Source organism: Lepisosteus platostomus, chromosome 6 (assembly GCF_059453375.1).
Source record: "Lepisosteus platostomus isolate fLepPlt1 chromosome 6, fLepPlt1.hap1, whole genome shotgun sequence".
NCBI classification, from domain to species: domain Eukaryota; kingdom Metazoa; phylum Chordata; class Actinopteri; order Semionotiformes; family Lepisosteidae; genus Lepisosteus; species Lepisosteus platostomus.
Window position 1 is genome coordinate 57033330 of NC_142616.1, and position 12031 is coordinate 57045360.

General features: G+C 39.2%; 1 protein-coding gene across 12 annotated transcripts in view; it reads left to right on the plus strand.

The window, feature by feature from the left end:
• The window catches only part of tmcc1a (transmembrane and coiled-coil domain family 1a), a 109581-nt gene that overhangs the window by 78627 nt on the left and 18923 nt on the right, over positions 1 to 12031 (plus strand). The window lies entirely within an intron of this gene.

The window sequence follows — 12031 nt, forward strand, 5'->3', positions numbered from 1 at the left end:
ATCTTTTGTTAATTTACAGACAGGTTTTTCCGAGTTTGCCTAATTTTCCCACAAGCAAAGAAATGTGAGTGTTGTACATTCAAGGTAAGAGTAAAAAGTACATTTGTATATTTTGAGATCCCACACGGTATTGCACAAATTTTATCATTCAGTAGCCAACGTAGCTGGATGAAACTTTGTTTGCTAGTCTACTATATGTTCACCTGCACCTGAGCAGATACAGTAAAAATCAGTGACCATTGAATGGATCTTTATTTTATTTAATATGTTGTAATCAAACACCACCAGTCTGTTAATGGAAAAATCTCATTTCAAAAATGCCCAAAGAAAACTAGCATACAGAGAAATGAATTTCATGTATAAGGTGACAGGCTCTTACATTTTTTAATAATTATGTGTTTTGATGATTAAAAGGCTAGATTCTGAAAATCAAAACCCTTGTAGCATTTGCTTGCAAAATGTCAAGTATTTACTGCTCAGGAACTTTTGTAGCATTAACGTACCTCAAGAGGTATGCAAGTCACGTAACATAGTAGATCTTTGTAGTGTTAATGTTTTAAGTAAACGGAGGATTAAAAACATCCTCTGATCGGACTTAGAATTTCTAAATAACTAGATTGTTGTTTCTTCGGTGGGCTGTATAAGAGGGGTTGGGTAGGATCATTTGTACTTAAATGTGGAAAATAATGGCATTGCTTTTGTTTATTCGTTACTGGTCACTAAAGGTCTGGTTCAAGCTAAAGCCGTTGCTTATCTACTGTAGTGCTTGCTGCCTTCCAATTGCATAATTATTGTTTTTCACTAAAAAAGCAGGAACAAAAGCTGGTTACTTTATCTTGCTGAGACAAGGCACTACCCACATTAGGAGGAATGGTGAGCTAATGCAGCACCCGTTCTTAATCCAGCAAACACTAAAAAGGATTGGGCCTCAACAAACACTGTTTGTTGTGAGTTAATCTTTATAATCTGTGTAGAGCATTCTTCTAAATTATGTGGGAACTGTTTTACATAACTTCAAATAGGTTTATTATAATGTCAGCGAAAGCTGATGCTACTGCAGGACAGTGTGATGACAAGGTTAACTGCTCAAGAAAAGAACATTTCTTCACACATCACACTGTTCAGTGGGGTTTATTTGTCCACAAGCAGGGCTTTCTAGCAATGAGTCAGATGGAGAGGGTGTGAGAGATGAGAGCAGCAACATAAAAGAGTAAAAAGCTCACTGGCACTGAAGTTCTGTACATGCTGTCATTTAACAAAGCCTGTTCTCCTTTAACCAACTCCTGTAGAAGGTGAAGTTACTGCTTGATTTTACACCCACAGTCTCTTTCCCTTGCTTTATATATGGGGATATATATTTTGCATTTAAGTAAATCACAGAAATCGAAACAATCACATTTATGTACAGTATTACATTTCATTTTTTAAATGAAAGCAATCACAATACATTTCTGGCAGCATGTGTCCTCTGTCCAGTTTCTTATCTTTCCTGTTATCCAGCCGGTTAACTTATTTTTATTGCACCTTCCAGAAGAAGAAAAAACATTAGTCAGTACACTCTTGGAGAATATCTTTCAAAACACAAACACTCTATACTATAAAACACTAAAGCCAATATACATCCACTTAAAACCAACACCATATACAAGTGGATGCATCATATATATACATACTATAAGTATAAATTGTACTTACCTGCATAGCCTATACACCACATGCAGATATACAGTATAGCTATGTATGTGAGTGCATTGGTTTTCTTTTAAATACACCAGCAAGAAGACAAAGATAGATTTAAGAATGTGAGGCATGTAAGGGAAGATATCTGCGTGTGTTACTCTGGAGTGTACAGGAGGGAAGACAGCAGGTGGAAATGGTTAGGGGAGCATGTTAGTTCTCTGAAACCTGGAGCTGTGCAGCATCAGGGGCCCCATCCTCACTGCACTCGTTTAGATAGTGAGCTCGGGCAGTGATGTGGGGAGGCCAGACAGTTTGGCCGGTGTGGTGTGGGCAGACTCGGGGGGCCCCGCTTGTCTGTGTGCGTGAGGCTGAGCTCTAGAGCTGGAGCCGCTGCGCACAGCTCTGGGGAAGACAGCGGCTCCAGCAAAACCGTCTGTGCCCGGTGCCCCGAGGGGACGCTGGGAAGGCTGGCAGTGCCAGGCGGAGAGGGAGAGCCGGATGAGGAGGAGACCGTCCAGCAGCAGCAGCAGCAGCATCAGATGCCACAGGGATGTTTCTGTGCTCCTTCTGCCACACTTGCTCAGGCTGTGGAAGGCAGCTGTGGGATGCCAGCGAGGTGAGCTCTATCACAGCTCTCGGCAGTAGGTGACAGCCTCTCTCATCCAGCCAGCAAGCCACAGGACTAAAGCAAACTAGCTGCATAATAAAGCAGCAATCATCCCAATTGTAAGAATCCTCGTGAGTCGCTTCTTGTCATTAATATACAGATTGTTCTGAAATTCTGCATTTGATTCATTCATGCTATTTGTCAAAAGGACTTGCACTCTTGGCCTCTTTTTTTTTTTATCTGTGTGTCAGATGAGATTGGAATAGTCCCTACTTTGCATTATGTGTTAAAACCTTTGGATTTTGCATATTGAAAAGTGTTTTAGAACCTTTTAGTTCATTGCTATCTGCAGTCCTGGGCAGTGTGGACTGTGCTGTGACTTCAGGCATGATTGCAAAGACAGGCTTGGTAGAGAAGGTTTCCAAATAAGCCTAGCTCTTCATTGTCCTTCACAGCTTATCAGGAAACAAAAGTTTCCAATTATTTGTATTGTATTATGAGGTTTTTTAAGCAGCTCTTATAAAGATGCCTTTATTTTATTCACAAAGCTCGAAAATAAGATTTCTTTGTATAATTCTATTTAAATCTTGTAGCATTCATTAAACAAGTTCTGAGTTTTTTGTTACTTCACAAAAGTTATGGGTAGGTTTGTGCAAAAAAAATAATGATTAAATGTCAAAGTTAAGTGGCATACACAGATGGTAGAATTTCTTGCCAGAAAGGGGGTAACTGTTTCTCCAGAGATTTAGATTACTTTGGGGTCATTTTTCCCTAAAATGTTTTTGCTGCTGCTTGAATCTTAAATGTCTATTGGTGTTTCCTAATGATAAACCTAGACCGATAATTATTACATGTAATTTTTCATCTGTTTTTTTATTTAATGTAATTTTATATTAGTTGAAGATATCTTCTGTGCTTACAAATGTTTATTGTAGGGAATGAAGCTAGATTCCACAATAAAATACAATAAACTTTTCCATTATATGAAACAGATGAATGGGCACAGCTTTATTATCAGCATTTATGAAGACCACTGAACATTTATAAGACTGCTGAACAATGTCAGAAATCCTAGAGTATATACCTATACTAATCCTAGTGTATTATCCTTCTGAAAATGCCCCAGATGATGCTACAAGAGACTTACAATTAGTTCTACCTTTGAATATTCTTCAGAATGCATTGTGCTTAGTATCCAATGATTCTGAAATTGTGCTCAGACAAGTGTATTTACCGATTAGAGTAGCACGACCCCCTTTCTTGGCATTTCAAAGAATTCGAATGGAATTCATTTCTAAGAGGCGGAGCAAATGAAAGCCTAATCCCAGAATATTTTAATTAAAAATATGGGAGGTACAGTACTATCACATATTAGAGAACAACTTGAAACTTAAATGTGTTGCCAGATTTGAACAAGGACTCGCATTTCACAGCTACACCAACCACAAAACTGTTGATGCGGATGTGCTCTTCACTGCTCTTTGTCATATGCCACAAGCTATGTATTTAAAAAGCAGCACTTGTTGTCATATTATTGGTTTAGACTTCAGGATTAACTTCATTTTGTGTAACCCTGAAAACTCATGATTTGGATAATAGGGCTACATGCGAAATATACTCTTGATAGTAAAGGTGAGATACTTATAAGACCTAAGAAAGCTTACAATATAAATAAGACAAAATGAGACAAAATTCTCAACTTATAGTAGATGATGCTCCATTAATGGCATATAACCGGGTTCAGAGCTAAGGTTTCAGCATCCACCTAATTTAAAATACACAGGTACATCTGGAGAGTGAAAAGGCGGTTGGCACTTTGAAACACAGGAGTAGTGAACATCAGCTGCCAGTTGCATTAAGACAAAGACTCTTCCTCACATGCTTTCTGTCTTCTTTCTCAAGGTCGATATGAGCTCCTTGGGAGCCCTTTGTTTGTCTAGAGTCCTAAGTGCTATCCTGAAAAAAAAAGTAATTGCTGTTCAGTGTTTTACTTCCCCTGTGCCTGGTTTTTCATTTCCTCTGAGTGGCTGTGGGATATCCTGCTCTCTTATCGACTTATATACCCTGGACAAGTCAATAAAGCCATGGATGGCCTCGATTTCATTTGAAAGACATGGTAAAAACCACAACTATTCTTTTTCACCTCCCTATTTCCTGGTATGCCTTTGAAAACTAAACAAAAATCTTTCCGCTTATATACAGTATCTCCTTAAACAAACATTATTGAATTTTCCATTGACCATTTTCTTTTTTTTCCACCTTTTCAATTTTGTGATAAATAGTCCTGGGTTATACGTGTTATATGAGTAAGACTATTCTCTGTTTGTGCATAGTTCTTAGTAATTCAGTTGGGAAGGCCATGCCTTTATTGTACAACCACATTCACCAAGTTACCCATGTCAACAGGTAAGTCAGATAAGAAGGCACAGGAGGAGTATCTGGGAGATAGCATAGAGAGAGGACATGCTCTTGTGCAGTTTGTAGAAGTACAGATTAACATTCTGTTCTGCCTGCTGCTCCCACTGGCAGGGCATTGTAGACTGTGTGGGATGGAGCCTGTTAAGGAATTTGCTTAGCAGTTTAGACACATGCGGGATCTATTGTTAACAGTATGAACTGTGCCCACTTACTGATTTGTAATACTGAACATCTGCTGTTATCATCCTTGGATGAGACTGCAGGCAAAAAAGTGGAAGATGTCTTTTTCTGTCTCCATGCCCAAGGCCACAGCACCATGGAGTCATTACAAAATGTGGGGCTATAATGAGACGCGTACTCTTAATTCAGTTTTAAAGCGGAGGAAGTAATTTATCAACTACCAGTCGTTTTGCTTCCTCGTACAGTGACTCAAGATGGTGATGGTGTGAACTGTGAAATCCAACACTACAGTTCATTTTAGACTGGGGGTGAGACATGGCACTGTGTCTGATCGGTATACAGGTGTGTAGGGTTGGGCGGCGTGGGTTGTGACAGGACTTTAAATCACCACGCCCTGGCCCATCACCCTGTGGAGATGTGCTTTCTCAACTGACACGTAGCCCAGGAGTTACATCTACAATACATGACAGACCTTAGTATCATAAAGAAAGCATTCCCTCTGGGCTATTCTAATATGCTGACTCCAGTTTGGTTTTGTCAGACATGGCGTGCAGTCAGCTCTGCTTAGTGTGATTCTTGACAGTGAGTGGAATGTCTTTTATGAGAAGATGATGACACAAATTTGAGGAACATGAGCTTAGGTGATGCAATACTTCTTCTAAGTTAAGATGTGGTGTCTGAGAACATACATGCAACATTACATCCTCTCCATATATACACTTCCCAAAGTCTCTTTTATATACTATATTTAAACTTTTTAACTTTCCAGTTTCTTTAATCACAGCAGCACTGTTTTTTTTTGCTGTTTATACATTCTGCCAGGGTTGCAATAAATTAAGAAAGATGCACACAAGCTTCAGACACCAGTAGTTTTTGCATGACGTGCTTTGACACATAGATTATCAGTCCTTTTTCATGGTTTTATTCAGACTTGCACTATGAAGGGCTCATCCTTTTTATTGATTGTTGTGTGAAATGACATTAGAAATTATACTAAAGGTGGCAAGGCCACAGCTAATATTTCAATACGTATCATGTTTGGGTAATGTGTATTGGTATAAGGGTATCAACCATGTTAGGAGGCTTAGCAGTGAAGTACTATTCTAGTTTTCATGTGGTAGAACGATATGTCTGGGAGTTTCCAAGAGACAGTGGCAGCCAGTTTGATGAGCAAGCGGTCCAGAGACATTTGGCCTGGTTGCTTAATCTCTCATGCCACCCCATTACACAACCATTGTCGGGCTAAATCTGAACTCTGAGGCTTAGGAAAAACACCAAGAAAGGGAAACGGTCCAAAAGTCCTTCGTATGATTATTAAGTATCGTTTCTTGAGCTTGTGTGCTAAGAAAAAAAAAAGGAAATGATCACTTTTTTGTTTTCTGAAAAAAAGAGCCATTTTTAGTTTTTAGATTTAAGGTTTTGGTGTAATTGTGGTCTGGGCCAGAGTGTCTAGGTATTACAGAACTCATCTTGTAGTGATTGAGGGGAACCTGACTTACTGTTATATGTTGAAGTACTGGGACCTCATTTCCTGACCTTCCTTATTTTGGCCCTCTTATGACAAGTTAGGCTGTTGATGCTGTACTTGCCAGACCTGAGCCCCATTGAACATTTGTGGAGTGATCTAGGATGACAGAAGACACCATCTGCAAATGATGTAAAGTATTTTATAGTTCACAGTAAAATGACCACCCATTGACCAGTTCAGTTAAGGAAAAATGTTAATCATCATAATGAATATTATATGGGTTCAATAAAATGTTGGTGAACCTGCTACAATAAAACTTTTTTTTGGCTACTTACAAAGCAGTTTACATTTGGACCCATTTTCTACACAGCTGGGCATTTTATTGGAGCCATTCATAACAGCAATGTCTCACCTGGGCTTTGAATTCACAACCCTCCACAACCAATTCACAACCACTGCACTACAACACTGGCCAGTGATAAGTTTCTTCTGATGCTCAGAATGGATGTAATCCTCTATATTTAATTTGATGCACTATGTACTTTTTAAGGATTTTCACAAAATGAATCTGGGTGGGGGAAAAGCTGACAATTTTCCCTGTTGAAAGGAAGATCACTCCTTAACTACATCTTTACCATTATCTCAATCATCCCAGGAAGCTAAAACTAATCCTATCACGGCAATCGCTTTTGTTTTTATAATGTGAATTTGGAGGGGACGAGGTGATTGCAAGTAGATGTTGGAGAGATATATGGTATTACGGAGCTCTTGAGTTAGTGAGAAAGAGGAGCAGTTGTGTTTTTTTGTTGTGCACTCAACCTCAGATATATGTTGAACCAGTCAGGCTAGTCAGTCAAGAGTTCACTTGGTTGAAGCACTGCTTTCATGTGACATACTATACTGCCACACACTGTGGAAGATTAGGCTGAGAATAGAGTGAATCATACTATTGGAGGACATATAGTACCCAGCTGCATAAATTCTTGCATAAGCAAAAAAAAAGTACACCTCAGCTCCTTGTTGAAGAACCAGCTACATCAGTTGACACAGAGCATAACTTTTCCATATCCAAAGCCCTTTTACAGATGAGGCTTTCAGAACAAAGTGCCTTAGTGCCTTAGTGGGGAAGGCTTGTTCTGTGGCAGCCAGGATGAAAGAAAAGTACTCAGAGAGAGTTGTATTAAGGAGACTGACAGATTTCCATTTGTGCCAGGCTCCAGCTACTCATCTTGATCTGAGCCTGGTGCTGTCTGTCCTTCAAAGTCATATGGAGAGCCATTCTTAGTGCTTCCTTTATGGTCTGAAGTGATATCATCATTCAGTAATGCATGATCAGCCCAGGTGTGTTTTAGAATCTGTGATGTCTTGTTATATAAAGGCAGTACAATTTGGACATTTCCGTAACTGTATGTTTTCAACTCTGAAATTCTGATTTTGAGAGATCATAAAACTAGAAAAGGGTTTTTATGCATTTTGAATAGGACCAGTACTTTCACATGAAAATGTAGCAATTTTTGCCTATTGTATAAATTCAGAATACAGTAATTACTATTACTCTAATACTCACAGCCGCCCTAAAAGTTGAATTAAGGGTTGAATAGTTTATTGCTTATTACTCTACAATAAAAACAAAATAATAAGAAAGGATGGTATATTTATGATCTGTCTAGAAGATAATTGGAAGAATTTCAGAGAAGTTCAAATTAACTAGACTAATCGTTCCTCTGAAATTTTCCTCAGTTTATTATGATAATAGCCTGTCTGCCCCTTAATTCTAATGGACTTGACAAATTAATACATGCCCTGCTAAAATTATTTGTTTTTAATAACATTGTATACACAGTGTCAACAGCTTGGATTTAATCATGACAAACTACCTGTTTACAATGTTCTTTCCTCTTTTAACTTTCTCTTCTTTTCATAGTGCAGTCTAAGTTGATATTCCTGTTTGTCTGGAATACTTATCAGTTGTTTTAAATACAGAGCTAGTGTTTTGGGCCCATGGTTGTATCAGCTAAAACATTAACGTTCCTGTAAATGTACCTACATGTAGTGCATGACATGGGTGAACTGACATCTCTGAAACTGCAGCCTTATCTTTGAATGTGCTCAGTATACATTTTTAAGAGGAGAACAGTTTTTCAAACTTGGATTTCTACATCAAGTAATAAAATAAATGTAGACTTAGTCAAAAATTTAGAAAGAAGAACCTTTGACTCTACCCCTCATTAGTATTTTGCTATAACCGGCTCCTTTAGTAGTTGATAATTGATAAGAGGGATCATTGTAGCAATGATTGCATTAAGGTGATTGCATTAAGGCACTGTGGCATAGGTGGCATTGGAGGAGCTGTAGGTTTACTAAATCCCATGTAAACATAGAACTACTGTACTCTTTTAAGGTCGAACCCACTGACAAACACATAGACACAACAAAAAAATTGTATTATACATGGCACTGCATGTAAGACGTCACCAGTAATGAGGACCTACTCCACCCTAAGAAGCGAAGGGAAGTGTGGAGTGTTTTGTTTTCTGCTGAAAGCCTACTTTCTGTTTGTCTACGTGACCATTGTTTGTATTGTGATGTACATGAGGCAAACATTAACATGCAGAGTCTTCCTTGAGACTTGTTTGTACTTCCTTGTTAAGCATCACACCTTGGGGTTGTTGGCTGTTTCCTCCAATCGGATCATCAATTGCGATGTTTCATTTAAGGCTTAAGCTGTCTTCCAGATCCTTTCAATCCACTCTTTTGTACTTCAAATCACATCAAATCAAAGTTAATTTAACAAATGCACAACAATACAGCATGCAGCAGTAGTTGCTGGCAATGAAATGTCTTTTCTGCAAGCTCCCAAAAATCACAAGAATCACAGAAATCACAAAAATCACAAAAATCGCAAAATTGAGGTTATGAAAATAAGGTTACATAATAATAGATGTAATAGAAACGGAATAAAACTCAATATGAGTAGAGCTGCTACAGTATGTGTCCATGGTGTATGCAGTATATACAGGGGGCGCTCATCCTGTGGTCCATGTGGGTCCTAATGCCCCAGTATAGTGACGAGGACACTATACTGTAAACAGGCGCCGTCCTTCGGGTGAGACGTAAAACCGAGGTCCTGACTCTCTGTGGTCATTAAAAATCCCAGGGCGTTTCTCGAAAAGAGTAGGGATGTAACCCCAGCGTCCTTGACAAATTTCCCATTGGCCCTTACCAATCATGGCCTCCTAATAATCCCCATCTATGAATTGGATTCATTACTCTCCTCTCCTCCCCACTGATAGCAGATGTGTGGTGAGCGTTCTGGCGCACTATGGCTGCCGTCGCATCATCCAGGTGGATGCTACACATTGGTGGTGGTGGAGGGGATCCCCATTACCTGTAAAGCGCTTTGAGTGGAGTGTCCAGAAAAGCGCTATATAAGTGTAAGCAATTATTATTATTATTATTATTATTATATACAAGTAGTGCGGTTATGCTGAATATAGTGAAAACTGTGTGTCCATGTAGCCATTACAGGTGATTTGCTAAAGGAGCTGCAGGTTGGCTATTTAGCAGTCTTATTGCCTGGAGGTAGAAGCTGTTCCGTAGTCTGTTGGACTTGGACCGAATGCTTTGGTACCGTTTACCAGGCGGTAGGAGGGAAAACAGTTTGTGACTGGGATGACTGGGGTCCTTGAGAATGGACCTGGCCTTCTTCAGACATCTAGCTGAGTAGATATCCTGGATGTTTGGTAGCTCACAGCCGGTAATGAGCTGTGCTGACTTCACCACCCTCTGCAGTACTTTGCGATCCCGGGCGGAGCAGTTCCCATTCCAGGCAGTGATGCAACCAGTCAGGATGCTCTAAATAGTGCACCTGTAGAAGTTGGCCTGGATATGTGACGGCATGCCAAACCTCTTTAGCCTACAGAGAAAGAATAGGCGCTGCCGTTCTGTTTTGACCATAGTGTTAGTGTGGTGGGTCCAGGTTAAGTCCTCTGAGATGTTAACTCCCAGGAACTTAAAACTGCTGACCCTCTCCACTGCAGTCCCACTGATGTAGATAGGTGTGTGATCTCCTCCCTGGTGTTTTCTATAGTCCACAATCATCTCCTTAGTCTAACTGATGTTGAGAGAGAGGTTGTTCTCCTGGCACCATGCTGCCAGGGTTTCAACCTCCTCCCTGTACGCAGACTCTTCACCATCTGTGATCAGGCCGATGACTGTTGTATTGTCCTCAAACTTAATGATGGAGTTTGAGTTATGCCTGGCGACACAATCATGAGTAAATAAGGAGTAGAGGACAGGGCTAAGCACACAGCCTTGGGGGGCTTCAGTGTTTAGAGTTAGGGTAGAGGATATGTTGGTGCCCACCCTCACCACCTGCGGATGTTCTGTCAATACTTCCGTTTTACAGGGTAATTATAAAACAAACGTTTTATCTTCATCTATTGCATTTAAAGAAAAATCTTTGTCTAAATCAAGACTTTGGACGTTCTAAAATATTATTTTATATGTTACATTGTGAGATGTTAATTGCAGAGTTATTGCTTAATATTTCCTTGAACAAAGAAGTTAATTGGATTGTAATTTATCCATGAATTTTCCTCAAATGAAGTGGTTAATTCACAAGTAATGTTGAACTACAGTCTAACAGCAAGACAGATCAGTTGCTCAGTAAAAAAAAATGACTTTGTTGGTCATACGTTTAGTTTCAGGAATTTCCAGGTAGAACTCTCAGAGAGTGTTTGGAATGTAGACCCAGTAAAGATTAAAGTTAATGATTAACTCCGCATTCTTTGGCTCCTGGTATTGGTTTGGTAACTTGAGTTCAGGCTTTGTAAAAGTGGTCCCTCCTGCAGAACAGGTGTTATTGCCACCAAAGACAGGATTTTGAACATATCTCCCATCCTGTCTGGTTGAAATTGCAACTGAAGTAAATAGAAGCCTATGTTGTTACTGTGTGGAAAATAACATGATTGCAGTTATGAGTCAGACTGTCTTAATCTCTACAGATCTCTTTAAAAAATAGGCTATATAATCATATGGTTTTTTTTCCCTAAGTTATCAGGTGCTTAGGAAATGCATGGGAGTTGATTTGCCTTATACATATTTCATTTCTAGGGTAAAGCTTGGTGTATGAGAAAGTATTTGGGGCATATTCCCCTGAAACAAAAGATTACTTTAGAACCGAAAGATTACTTTTTTCAGAAGTATCATTTCTTCTTAAATAATAAATGAAACAAAACAAGACCTAGTAAATGGGAAGTCTTTGTAAAGCATTGCACAACAATTTGAAAAAGGAACATATCCTGAGCAGGGTGTAATGACCTAAGCCCATGACCAATCTGCTGGTGTCCACATTTGGTGTATGCTGGATAACTAGTTGCCTCTCTGAATTATAACTGATGAGTCACAGTTTGTGGACAAGACACTTTATCTTATTGGACACTTGGATATGATGCAGGTCCATTATTCAGATAAAAAATACCGAATCAGTCAGCCAAGGCCTCTTTAATAACCAAAACATCCAATGAACAAAGGTCTATGCTCTTGTGATTCCAAAGATCTTGCAGAGAAGAGAAAAGATATCACTTTTGGCTCATTTGTGGTCATTTGAACTTTCTCCTGAGCTTGTGACAGCAAATAGCAATCTACTTTCATTTTGTTTGTTCAAATTTGACAGA